General features: G+C 37.7%; 1 protein-coding gene across 1 annotated transcript in view; it reads left to right on the forward strand.

Moving 5' to 3' along the window:
- Window positions 1-11,967, forward strand: part of LOC138231309 (zinc finger C2HC domain-containing protein 1C-like) — a 153,087-nt gene extending 141,120 nt beyond the window's left edge. Inside the window, exon 2 of the transcript XR_011186599.1 lies at window positions 11,736-11,967. The gene's annotated coding sequence lies outside the window, so the exon portion shown is untranslated. The remainder of the gene's footprint in view (window positions 1-11,735) is intronic.
- The last annotated feature ends 2,558 nt before the right edge of the window (window positions 11,968-14,525 follow it).

Genomic DNA, 14,525 nt, shown 5'->3' on the forward strand with positions numbered 1-14,525 from the left:
AACTGTGCAGTATTTCTTTTGGGTTTGGTGCGAATCATATTCTAGCGGTTGGGGGAAAAAAGCACAGGTGCCATCCCACCATTAAACCCTGAAACTTACCTTAGCCGATTCTTCAACTAAACCAGACATGTTAACTAAGTGTTACAGTATGTTTCAAAGTGTGTATTTTAGCAAACACAACTGAAGTTCTGTTGTCTCCTTGGAGACACCTGGAACTGGTGTGATGCTGGTTCTATGACATCATTCGTTCTAAATGTAAATGCAGGTATTGGCACAACATAGTAAATTGATGTAAAGTTATGGATCCATTTATGATTTTCACTCAGTTTGAAAGAGTTCCTGTCGTGTGGTTAAACTTTGTGTTACGGAGGGTTAACTGGGGTTTTGGCTACTAGTTAGGCTTGGTCATTCAGTCATCTGGTTCATGAAATAGGAAGCTAAGAGATCTGTGTTTTAGTTTTACTGTTTGTTTTTGTTCCATAGAATAAGAAATGTTTCATTAATATTAGTAATAGAGTAGCTGTTTCTCTAAACAGTGTGTGTCAGTTTGCACTGCAGGTGTGCCAGGTAGAGACCAATATAAGAACCCAAAAATATGCTGTCATTTACTGCTGTGGCTAATTTCTGTTAACCTTGTCTCTCACTCACTTTGATGAGCAAAATGTTCATACATAAAGCATACATTTCTGATTGGTCAGAAGAAGCTTCTTAACATATAAGGTATAAAGAAAGTCAGAAAGTTAGGCACTTAGGTCAGCCTTAGGCAGTTAACCAAGACCATAATCCGATAAGAAGCTATTCCCTTTCATGTTGCTAAATCACATGTAGGATACATGAGTTACACCTCCACTTAAGAGACCTTAAAGAGACCTTGGCCAGCCAGGAGTGTAGAAAACCGTAAAACAGTTCTTGAGGACCTAATTGTTAACTCTTAACAGGCAAAGGTTCCTTCAGTCCTATGAGAAATATTTTAGAATTGAACTAAAGTGTGTTTCCGATACAGGAGCATATGTCTGTCAGGGCCTGTTGGAGAGGCCCTGGATGAGAACCCCTGGCTGCAGTTCCACATCCCCCTGAAAGTAAATAGAGCCATAAGCACTGAGCTAAGGACACTGCTCCAGGACATGCTGGCTGTCGATCCTGACCAGCGACCAGAAGCCATCCAGCAGAAGAAGCAAGTCAGGCAAGCCATGGCACGAGAGAAAACATCTTTGTAGTGACTGATAGCAAGATGTCCGTGACCAAGGGCAATTCGTCTGAGTAAAGTCTGATTTCATTTTTATGTCCCGAAAGGCCACTGCCTTTGTGCTGTAGATTTCTGATTTAGACGGGCATTTCTATGGACAACTTTGACTTTTCTGTGGGTCCAATGAAAATAAGTTTTTTAACTTATTCTTTGTTACATTTTTCGAAAGTTTAAAGACATTCACTGAGTTGACGATAAAGGAAAAGTTTCATCTTTCACCTCTTGGAAGGTAGGCCGGTCAGAGGTACAATATATGTCTTCATGTCTTCATCCTCCATGTTTGTAACTACAGGTTTCACAGTGTTGAGCTAAGACACAAAAACACCTACAAATGGCAGATCCAAATGTATAAACCTGGGCTGAAAAAGTGTGTACAGTATATACTCTGTGTAGGTCTGATAAAAGTATTCGAGTCAAAGTGTCATATGGATACAAATTCTTATGATTTTGTATTGTGTGTTTTTTCTCTGTTCTGCTTTATTGACAGAAATCAGATGCTCTTCCTGAAACTTACCTTAGCTGATTCTTCAGCTAAACCAGACAGACTTCTGAAATTCTCAAATATTATCAAATCTTGTTGGTGCAGAGGTGGTGGAGCCCATTACCAACAGACTCACAGCTGAAATTGCTGTGAAAAGGGCTTCTACCAAATATTAACATGTGGGTGAAAATGTAATATTTCCTTTTTTCCCTTTGAAAGTATAACATATGTGGTGTGAGAAAGAGGTCCTCATTTAATTGCATGAAACTCTGGCACTGGCGCAACAAACTGAACAAAGTTCAAGGGGGTATACGCTTTCTGTAGACACTTTATTTCCTCTTTTTCCATACTCTAAGAAATGATTTGGGAAACCTGTGGGACACTGGAGGTCATTATACATGAGCCTCTTTCTGCACCTTTTAAGCCATTGAAACGTAGTTGCCTTGTTACAAGGTCTAATATTACAGTAGGTGTGGTTTCCGTCTCCTAATTTCTGAGAATGATCAAATTGGGGAATAAGTTGTAGGGAATACCACTCTTGCACTTCTAAGAAAAGACTATCTCAAATGAAACTCGCTATAGAAAGACATCTTGTTGAAAAATTCTTTATTTTTTTGTAATTTCTAAAGAAAAAACAATCATCAAGTCCTTCACAAATGTTTTGTTTGTGACTTTCTCTGTTGTTCCCTTTCACACTCAACTGAACTATGTGTAATGTCTTGTAAACGTAATCAAACATTTCACTTAGGTGTGTAGGTTAACACAAACCCATATTGTATGAAACATTCAGTTTTTCATTCACGTTTTTTTCTAACAATTGCATCCATGCTAGGACTACAGTAAAAAACACTTTTTACTAAAGTAAATGAAATTGTTCATTAAACAAGACACATTGTTTTAAATGTATGCAATACGACGACACTAAAAACAACACTGGAACTTTTCATTGAAATACTGTACGAGATTGTGCATATTCAATGGATTTCTCCTGGTGCTTTTTTTCATCAGTCTTTTCATATTCTTGTTCTCTACTCAGGTGTCTCCTGTTCCTTTGGTGATGTCTGCTGTACACACATGGTATCATACACTTGAGCAAAGTGTGATACCACCGTTTGTTCTTCTCCTAAAATAAAGATGAACATTGACAAAAGTCAGAAGCACTCTTTTCTTTGACAGACGAACAAAACAATGCAAGAATAACCATACTCTCTGTTCCTTACTCATTTCTACCTGCCTGTTTGACCACTTTGTCTGCTTCAGTCAGGACAGGGTGCTGGGGCTGACTCTGAGCAATCTGAGAAGAGCTCTCTGTGATCTTCTCCCCTACAGTGGCTACATTGTACTCTGTTTGAAATCCAGGTATCGCCTCCGGTAAGTTCCTCGGTCCTTTTTGGGACTTGAAAGGGTAGAATCATTTTGTGACTACATTTCATTGTCATGCACTGATATGTTCTGGTTTGTGTTCCATTACTGTAGGCGTTCAAGTACTTTCTTTTTGTTCTAGATTGGCAGTGTTTGAGATGGTAGGAACTTGTCATATTCTCAACTTATTTTCTCTATGAGACTCTGAATGCTCTGTAAACATACTATTTTAGCAATTCTTAGAAATCTGAAAGCAGTGTTACCTGTATCATTTTTTGTCTTGGTAGTAGTATTGCAGCTCCAACATCAGCACTTAAATAATGGTTTGTGATGTTACTTGTCCTTGGAGTTAGTATACTCCTGAGAAGTCAAGAGAAATCTTACGTAAGCATTAATTATGTTTCCCTTTTGAAAGCAAAGTACGTGTCAAGTACTTTGAAGGCATTTGTTGATACTTTTAAGCACTTTCGTTGATTATTATTATCCTTCAATTAGTTATTACAAGTCCAACATTCTCTACATGATCTCACTCCATATTCAGAATGTGGGAATACAATTGTTTTAAGGAAATGCCACTGAATAGATAGTAGCTGCACTCTACAAAGATGAATTTGCTAATTAATCAGTCAGGGACACAGCTTATACTTCAGTAGTCTTAGATCATGTAATGATGATTATTGTACTTTATAACTAGCAAAATCCCCATATCCTGTTCATTGCCCCTTTTTCAGTTATGTGGATTGACTTATCCCTGAAGTGGTTAATTCTCACCTTGACATCTCATAGAACAACTGAATCTCTACCAAGGGTGAATGTGTCCTTCCTCTTAATGTCTAAAAGAAAAGGTTAAAATTCATTGAAGCAAAATGCAACAACCCAAAATGTTGGGGAGGTCGTTTCCACAGTTATTTCATATGACAGTGCTTGGAGTGAAACTACATGACCATGGTGAAGAAGAAAAAACACTTTACCTTGTTCCTCCTGACTGATGTCCTTATGCGTGTTTTGCACAGTTGAGCGTTTTGTGTCTTGTCGTCTTTGTAGGCAACAGCCCTCTTCCCTGGGATAGAACTAGATGATATTTAGACACGTTAATTTGACTTCTCCATTGCTCACATTGATGTGGATATGATTATAATGCTCTGTTTTGTGGGCTTCCCAAGAAAACAATAAATCCCTTACTACTTGTTCGAAATGCAGTAGCACAGATCCTAACAAATACAAGAAAGAGAATATCATTCCTGTTTTGAAAAAACTTTACTGGTCACCTGTATTATCGAGGATAAATTTGAAAGTTCTTTTACTTGTTTTTAAAGCTTTAAGCGACCTAGCACGTCTGTACCTTACTGAATGTCTGTCTTCATATGTTCCTATACGTGACCTGAGATCTGCACATACTGGCCTACTGCAAATACCACATGTGAAATGCAGAAAGAGTGGAGAGGCTGCTTTTTGTTTTTATGCTTCTAAATTATGAAACTCACTTCCACTTTTTATTAGGCAGTCAAGCTCGGTACATTGTTTTAAAAAACATTTGAAAATGTTGCTTTTAGTTAAAGTGGTTCTTTGTTCTTTCTATTTCTGTTTCTTTTTTTAGTTCTCTTTAATTGTTCTTATTTTATTACGACTTTCCTAATTTTTATTTATTTAATTGACATGTATGTTGCTTTACTGTATTGCTGTATTTTCCTTTATAACTGAAAGTATATCTCTCAATTTTAATATTTTATGTTTACGCTTGGTTTTTAAAGCACCAAAGCACTATTTGTATGAAAGGTGCTCTATAGATAAAGTTTATTATTATTATTTTTAATATTATTATTATACTTTGTTACATTTTTGGTTAGGACAAAGATTCTAGTAGAGGTGGCCTCTTTTACCCCGTTCCAAAAAATTGGAAAACTACCTTCAGAATACACTGACAAATGACCATCTACTGTCTCCTCTAACTGTGTATTGTCATCATGCATATCTTGTGTATTATTTATTGTAGTTGGTTTTGTCATTCTGTAAAGAAGCCACCTTTCAAGGCACTATATAAAATAATGTTTGTTATTATTATTTACATTTTTCATCGTTAAATCTGGCGAAGAGTCTTAAGAGAATATCAAAGAACACGTTGCTCTTACCTTTCCATTCCAAGAAATGCCCTCAGCTCGGATTGCAGAGATTGACCTCTCTGTCTCAAATTCTGAGAAACATAGACTCGATTGAAAAATGACCATTTCCTAAGATTCACATAACATCACCAGTCAACATTTGCCACTTGACATCAATAGAAACCATAGAGTACATGACATGTCCAATCAGTTTTCTTTCAAGGTACAATACCAATCGCCTTGCCAGAAGAGTTATACTGCGGTAGATAAATATTACAAATGTCAGATACACGCAGAGTTGTTTGGATTACTATGAAAAGATTGGCAAATATATTTATGTTCATTATATTTCTTGGAGTGACAGAGCTAAAGAGAAAACAATACTTACCTTTATCTCTGCAGACAGGATCGCAAGGGATTCCCTTATACTGGGTTCCTATGTAACAAATAATACATTATTCAAAAAACATGATATTTCTCTGTCCATTGGCAGCATGATTGTTTATCATTACAGTTTTAGTTAGCTTTAAGTTTGTAAACCCCAAGTAAACATAGTTTGTGCCTTTCTCTGAACTTTTTGGCATTTCAATTCAGTTGTTTGTAAGCTTATTTTACAGTTGCTAGGTTGATGAAGTTCCTGAACTGTGCAGTATTTCTTTTGGGTTTGGTGCGAATCATATTCTAGCGGTTGGGGGAAAAAAGCACAGGTGCCATCCCACCATTAAACCCTGAAACTTACCTTAGCCGATTCTTCAACTAAACCAGACATGTTAACTAAGTGTTACAGTATGTTTCAAAGTGTGTATTTTAGCAAACACAACTGAAGTTCTGTTGTCTCCTTGGAGACACCTGGAACTGGTGTGATGCTGGTTCTATGACATCATTCGTTCTAAATGTAAATGCAGGTATTGGCACAACATAGTAAATTGATGTAAAGTTATGGATCCATTTATGATTTTCACTCAGCTTGAAAGAGTTCCTGTCGTGTGGTTAAAGTTTGTGTTACGGAGGGTTAACTGGGGTTCTGGCTACTAGTTAGGCTTGGTCATTCAGTCATCTGGTTCATGAAATAGGAAGCTAAGAGATCTGTGTTTTAGTTTTACTGTTTGTTTTTGTTCCATAGAATAAGAAATGTTTCATTAATATTAGTAATAGAGTAGCTGTTTCTCTAAACAGTGTGTGTCAGTTTGCACTGCAGGTGTGCCAGGTAGAGACCATTTAAGAACCCAAAAATATGCTGTCATTTACTGCCGTGGCTAATTTCTGTTAACCTTGTCTCTCACTCATTTTGATGAGCAAAATGTTCATACATAAAGCATACATTTCTGATTGGTCAGAAGAAGCTTCTTAACATATAAGGTATAAAGAAAGTCAGAAAGTTAGGCACTTAGGTCAGCCTCAGGCAGTTAACCAAGACCATAATCCGATAAGAAGCTATTCCCTTTCATGTTGCTAAATCACATGTAGGATACATGAGTTACACCTCCACTTAAGAGACCTTAAAGAGACCTTGGCCAGCCAGGAGTGTAGAAAACCGTAAAACAGTTCTTGAGGACCTAATTGTTAACTCTTAACAGGCAAAGGTTCCTTCAGTCCTATGAGAAATATTTTAGAATTGAACTAAAGTGTGTTTCCGATACAGGAGCATATGTCTGTCAGGGCCTGTTGGAGAGGCCCTGGATGAGAACCCCTGGCTGCAGTTCCACATCCCCCTGAAAGTAAATAGAGCCATAAGCACGGAGCTAAGGACACTGCTCCAGGACATGCTGGCTGTCGATCCTGACCAGCGACCAGAAGCCATCCAGCAGAAGAAGCAAGTCAGGCGAGCCATGGCACGAGAGAAAACATCTTTGTAGTGACTGATAGCAAGATGTCCGTGACCAAGGGCAATTCGTCTGAGTAAAGTCTGATTTCATTTTTATGTCCCGAAAGGCCACTGCCTTTGTGCTGTAGATTTCTGATTTAGACGGGCATTTCTATGGACAACTTTGACTTTTCTGTGGGTCCAATGAAAATAAGTTTTTTAACTTATTCTTTGTTACAGTTTTCGAAAGTTTAAAGACATTCACTGAGTTGACGATAAAGGAAAAGTTTCATCTTTCACCTCTTGGAAGGTAGGCCGGTCAGAGGTACAATATATGTCTTCATGTCTTCATCCTCCATGTTTGTAACTACAGGTTTCACAGTGTTGAGCTAAGACACAAAACCACCTACAAATGGCAGATCCAAATGTATCAAATGTATAAACCTGGGCTGAAAAAGTGTGTACAGTATATACTCTGTGTAGGTCTGATAAAAGTATTCGAGTCAAAGTGTCATATGGATACAAATTCTCATGATTTTGTATTGTGTGTTTTTTCTCTGTTCTGCTTTATTGAAAGAAATCAGATGCTCTTCCTGAAACTTACCTTAGCTGATTCTTCAGCTAAACCAGACAGACTTCTGAAATTCTCAAATATTATCAAATCTTGTTGGTTCAGAGGTGGTGGAGCCCATTACCAACAGACTCACAGCTGAAATTGCTGTGAAAAGGGCTTCTACCAAATATTAACATGTGGGTGAAAATGTATACAATTGTAATATTTCCTTTTTTCCCTTTGAAAGTATAACATATGTGGTGTGAGAAAGAGGTCCTCATTTAATTGCATGAAACTCTGGCACTGGCGCAACAAACTGAACAAAGTTCAAGGGGGTATACGCTTTCTGTAGACACTTTATTTCCTCTTTTTCCATACTCTAAGAAATGATTTGGGAAACCTGTGGGACACTGGAGGTCATTACATGAGCCTCTTTCTGCACCTTTTAAGCCATTGAAACCTAGTTGCCTTGTTACAAGGTCTAATATTACAGTAGGTGTGGTTTCCGTCTCCTAATTTCTGAGAATGATCAAATTGGGGACTAAGTTGTAGGGAATACCACTCTTGCACTTCTAAGAAAAGACTATCTCAAATGAAACTCGCTATAGAAAGATATCTTGTTGAAAAATTCTTTATTTTTTGTCATTTCTAAAGAAAAAACATTCATCAAGTCCTTCACAAATGTTTTGTTTGTGACTTTCTCTGTTGTTCCCTTTCACACTCAACTGAACTATGTGTTATGTCTTGTAAACGTAATCAAACATTTCACTTAGGTGTGTGGGTTAACACAAATCCATATTGTATGAAACATTCAGTTTTTCATTCACGTTTTTTCTAACAATTGCATCCATGCTAGGACTACAGTAAACAACACTTTTGACTAAAGTAAATCAAATTGTTCATTAAACAAGACACATTGTTTTAAATGTATGCAATACGACGACACTAAAAACAACACTGAAACTTTTCATTGAAATACTGGACGAGATTGTGCATATTCAATGGATTTCTCCTGGTGCTTTTTTTCATCAGTCTTTTCATATTCTTGTTCTCTACTCAGGTGTCTCCTGTTCCTTTGGTGATGTCTGCTGTACACACATGGTATCATACACTTGAGCAAAGTGTGATACCACCGTTTGTTCTTCTCCTAAAATAAAGATGAACATTGACAAAAGTCAGAAGCACTCTTTTCTTTGACAGACGAACAAAACAATGCAAGAATAACCATACTCTCTGTTCCATACTCATTTCTACCTACCTGTTTGACCACTTTGTCTGCTTCAGTCAGGACAGGGTGCTGGGGCTGACTCTGAGCAATCTGAGAAGAGCTCTCTGTGATCTTCTGCCCTACAGTGGCTACATTGTACTCTGTTTGAAATCCAGGTATCGCCTCCGGTAAGTTCCTCGGTCCTTTTTGGGACTTGAAAGGGTAGAATCATTTTGTGACTACATTTCCTTGTCATGCACTGATATGTTCTGGTTTGTGTTCGATTACTGCAGGCGTTCAAGTGCTTTCTTTTTGTTCTAGATTGGCAGTGTTTGAGATGGTAGGAACTTGTCATATTCTCAACTCTGAATGCTCTGTAAACATACTATTTTAGCAATTCTTAGAAATCTGAAAGCAGTGTTACCTGTATCATTTTTTGTCTTGGTAGTAGTATTGCAGCTCCAACATCAGCACTTAAATAATGGTTTGTGATGTTACTTGTCCTTGGAGTTAGTATACTCCTGAGAAGTCAAGAGAAATCTTACGTAAGCATTAATTATGTTTCACTTTTGAAAGCAAAGTACGTGTCAAGTACTTTGAAGGCATTCGTTGATACTTTTAAGCACTTTCGTTGATTATTATTATCCTTCAATTAGTTATTACAAGTCCAACATTCTCTACATGATCTCACTCCATATTCAGAATGTGGGAATACAATTGTTTTAAGGAAATGCCACTGAATAGATAGTAGCTGCACTCTACAAGGATGAATTTGCTAATTAATCAGTCAGGGACACAGCTTATACTTCAGTAGTCTTAGATCATGTAATGATGATTATTGTACTTTATAACTAGCAAAATCCCCATATCCTGTTCATTGCCCCTTTTTCAGTTATGTGGATTGACTTATCCCTGAAGTGGTTAATTCTCACCTTGACATCTCATAGAACAACTGAATCTCTACCAAGGGTGAATGTGTCCTTCCTCTTAATGTCTAAAAGAAAAGGTTAAAATTCATTGAAGCAAAATGCAACAACCCAAAATGTTGGGGAGGTCGTTTCCACAGTTATTTCATATGACAGTGCTTGGAGTGAAACTACATGACCATGGTGAAGAAGAAAAAACACTTTACCTTGTTCCTCCTGACTGATGTCCTTATGCGTGTTTTGCACAGTTGAGCGTTTTGTGTCTTGTCGTCTGTGTAGGCAACAGCCCTCTTCCCTGGGATAGAACTAGATGATATTTAGACACGTTAATTTGACTTCTCCATTGCTCACATTGATGTGGATATGATTATAATGCTCTGTTTTGTGGGCTTCCCAAGAAAACAATAAATCCCTTACTACTTGTTCGAAATGCAGTAGCACAGATCCTAACAAATACAAGAAAGAGAATATCATTCCTGTTTTGAAAAAACTTCACTGGTCACCTGTATTATCTAGGATAAATTTGAAAGTTCTTTTACTTGTTTTTAAAGCTTTAAGCGACCTAGCACGTCTGTACCTTACTGAATGTCTGTCTTCCTATGTTCCTATACGTGACCTGAGATCTGCACATACTGGCCTACTGCAAATACCACATGTGAAATGCAGAAAGAGTGGAGAGGCTGCTTTTTGTTTTTATGCTTCCAAATTATGAAACTCACTTCCACTTTTTATTAGGCAGTCAAGCTCGGTACATTGTTTTAAAAAACATTTGAAAATGTTGCTTTTAGTTAAAGTGGTTCTTTGTTCTTTCTATTTCTGTTTCTTTTTTTAGTTCTCTTTAATTGTTCTTATTTTATTACAACTTTCCTAATTTTTATTTATTTAATTGACATGTATGTTGCTTTACTGTATTGCTGTATTTTCCTTTACAACTGAAAGTATATCTCTCAATTTTAATATTTTATTTTTACGCTTGGTTTTTAAAGCACCAAAGCACTATTTGTATGAAAGGTGCTCTATAGATAAAGTTTATTATTATTATTTTTAATATTATTATTATACTTTGTTACATTTTTGGTTAGGACAAAGATTCTAGTAGAGGTGGCCTCTTTTACCCCATTCCAAAAAATTGGAAAACTACCTTCAGAATACACTGACAATGACCATCTACTGTCTCCTCTAACTGTGTATTGTCATCATGCATATCTTGTGTATTATTTATTGTAGTTGGTTTTGTCATTCTGTAAAGAAGCCACCTTTCAAGGCACTATATAAAATAATGTTTGTTATTATTATTTACATTTTTCATCGTTAAATCTGGCGAAGAGTCTTAAGAGAATATCAAAGAACAAGTAGCTCTTACCTTTCCATTCCAAGAAATGCCCTCAGCTCGGATTGCAGAGATTGACCTCTCTGTCTCAAATTCTGAGAAACATAGACTCGATTGAAAAATGACCATTTCCTAAGATTCACATAACATCACTAGTCTTCTGAGAATTCAGAAGTCACAAAGATCCATTTATTCTGTCTGGCAAATGTGCCTTTGCGGCAGTTTTTCAGAAGAGTACTTCATAAAACACTTATTTATTGTTTACATTGATTTATAAGCTGAGTCTGACTCTAGGAGAAAACAAGGGAGGCTTGGAAAGAGTTTAAGGATAGCCCTTACCACGATTGGCGGTTTAACCTTCTTCTTATGGATGTATGTCTCCAGTTCTGTTCCCTTGGCCCTGTGCTTGAAAGAGTCAAAAACCTTCCTCTTTGAATTCTGAAGCTTCTTGCAGATCTTGCTGTGTTCCTCCAACCTCTCTACAGCAAACTTCCTGTGACACAGTTCACAGGGCACCAGCTGAGGGTTTCCACTCTGGCTATTCTCATATGGAAATTGCTCAGCGGTACTCCCTACCCAATGACATGAAAGGTAGGCCCAGAAAGCTAAGTTATTACTGTATTGATATTTTCTTGCCTTGTGAATGGTTTGCGACCAGACTGTGTACGCAGTGCTAGTCTGGACTTTTTCTGGAAGCTGTTTCATTGGTTTCATTTCCTGTTCCCAGCTGAGAAAGAACAACTGGAGGCAGAAGCACGAGGATTTAATTCGGAGCATCAAATAGGCCAGGGAGGTGCAGCAGGTGATCACGCAAGGAGGGAAGGTTGTGAACCTGCCCCAGCCCCCCGCGAATCCAAACCCCGACTACGTGCCCTGCCCTCACTGCGGCCGGCGCTTTGCCCCCAGGCCGGCACAGAGGCACATCCCCAAGTGTCAGCACATCAGGAGCCGCCCTCCTCCTCCTCCTCGCAGATGAAAACTGATGTGAAGAACAGCAAAAGAGTCATGATCTTGGCTCACGACTCACGTCCTGCTTTTTCTTTTTAGAAATACATTTAGCACAGTTCATCCGTATGATGATAAAAAAAAATGTTACCTTGTTTTAATTAAATGATTTTTTTTTGGTGGACTGGTGTTTGCGTAACTGTGGTTATTTCAGTTTTTTCCCTTGCGAAAATGTGTGTCGACCGTGAAAATAAATTTCAAGCTGTTCTTATCATTCATACACCTTGACCTCCTAAAAATAATTGTTCAACCTGGAACGTACAATTAGCAGGCAATAGAAAAGGTCACATTGGCCTTGGAACCATCAAAAAGTAGTATTCACACATTCTCTGCATCAATTTTCCTTTAAAACAACTGAAAAAGCAAGGTAAAGTGTGATTGATTTTTTTAATTAAAGTTATTTGATTTAATTTATTTAATTTTCATAATATTTGAAATATGTTGGGATTAATGTGACTCAATATTATCTGCAGCTCTTACACTCCAGGCACCTGATAAAGTGGAACGCAGTGTCTTTGCCTTACATGGCGCTCAGCTCTTCCTCAATCCCAGCAGAAGCAGCAGCCTCCGGGTCCTGCCTCATGCACAGCTTAAAATGCAACACCGAGTAATACAACAAACAACAGGGAAAACCATTCACGATCAGACACATCCGTTGATTGCTGGCTCTCAGTAAAGGGACATTGCTGTGGTCCACGCATGAATCTGTTTTCTAAGTGCCTTATCCAATACAGTGTTGAGGCCAGTTTTCCCAGAAGCCATCTAAAGGGGAACACACAATAACTTGTAAAACCTCCAATTTACATCACAAAATAGACTACATTTCAAGGTTAAAGAATTACCATGTTCTGCGATTCAGAACGAGGCAGCAAAACTTCCTGTAATCTGATGTGGCCCTGTGACATTGTAAAGGAGCAGGCTTGTGAATACATCTCGTTTAATCCAATGGAAATATTGCTCTCAACTTTTTAACGTTTTTGCCAATAAATAATATTACATTGTTAACTCTGCATAAAGAACCTTGGAATGGAACGTTTTTTGCAGTGAAATGTTTGCTGCATAACCTATACCTTTTCTCTCCTACATCACATTGCATTAGTCATTACAGTGATTAGTGAGCAGGAAGGGCTGCATCACATCGCAATTTGTGTGGAACTGGAATGCGAATTTGTTACAACATGGCGTAACTTACAGTACTTTCACAAAATTCATGATTTTGTGCTCAATTTTGAGTTTGTAAAGTTTTTCTATAATGTCAATGATTTTATTTTGTGACTGAAATTAAATACTTTTGTGTCTGCAAAATTGGGACTGTAGTTCCACCTTAACCTACTAGTACTGTATGTCTTTGGACTGTGGGAAGAAACTGGAGCACCTGGAAGAAATCCACACAAATGAAGGGAGAACATACGATTCCATCCAGACTGCACCCCAGGAATTGAACCCAGGACCCCAGCTCTGTGAACCACAGTGCCACCTCATTGCTATAGTCACTATAATTAATGTCAAAACTCATTTGCAAATGAGCAGCCTGGGATCCAAAAGGATCAAGACAAGGATCCAAACAAAGCACTATCCCAAAGCTTGGCTTTGTACAGTATATCATACAGGGCTTGATGCAGAAGGCAGATAATCGAAGTCCATGCAATAACTGCTAAGGGAAAGTGACTTTGTGTTTTTGGAGGGAAGTCACTCAACATGGAGCTGTGTTAGTGAAATGATTGTTCTGATGTACGGCTGATGTCCAAACACTGAAAACATGATTGTGTATGCAATCGCACTCCCGAGCTCCATTGGGTATGGTTAAAATAACTTTTTATAGTTCATCACATTCAAAGTGTGTGTACCTGATGAAAGTGTAACACGCATTTGGAGGAGTTATTCAAGATTTTCTTTCATTCAACTATTTCAAGACCCATTATTTTCAGATGTTGTAGTATACGTGAATAATGAAAGGCCTTTATATTACACAATGAAGGAATGACTTCGCAGGTGTGAAGAATAAAAGATTAATTCAGCTCACTTTGGGGAGTTTCACAATGGCCCTCCTTAAAGAAATGTGGGTTTGATTAAAGGAGTGAAGAAAAAGCACTGAATAATATTTGCTTCTGTAAACGTAATCATCTCAAAATATGGTTGAAGAAATTGAAGAAGGTTAAACATAATCCAAAACGTATAAGGTCAATTTAAGTACAACCAGAATTCTCGTGTTTATGCAATGCATCTGTGGGTTGATATGAAATATGGCCGTACTGCATTTCGAACAAGTTGTAAGGGATTTAGCCAGGAGAGGTATTCTCATTCACTCAGTAAGGTCTTTATTCATGTTGCAATATGGGAAAAACCCATCACCTGTCTGCGCAGAGAAGTGAAAGCTGATTCAAAAGCAAGCAGAGAGACCCCTTGTTTTATATCTTTTTTAAGCTGATGCAACACTTCAAAGACAGGCAAAGCAGTCATTTTCCATTCCTTATAGGTTTTTGCTTTAAGCAAAGAAGAGCAGTTATTCAAA

This window comes from Lepisosteus oculatus, unplaced genomic scaffold (genome assembly GCF_040954835.1).
Source record: "Lepisosteus oculatus isolate fLepOcu1 unplaced genomic scaffold, fLepOcu1.hap2 HAP2_SCAFFOLD_53, whole genome shotgun sequence".
NCBI classification, from domain to species: Eukaryota; Metazoa; Chordata; class Actinopteri; order Semionotiformes; family Lepisosteidae; genus Lepisosteus; species Lepisosteus oculatus.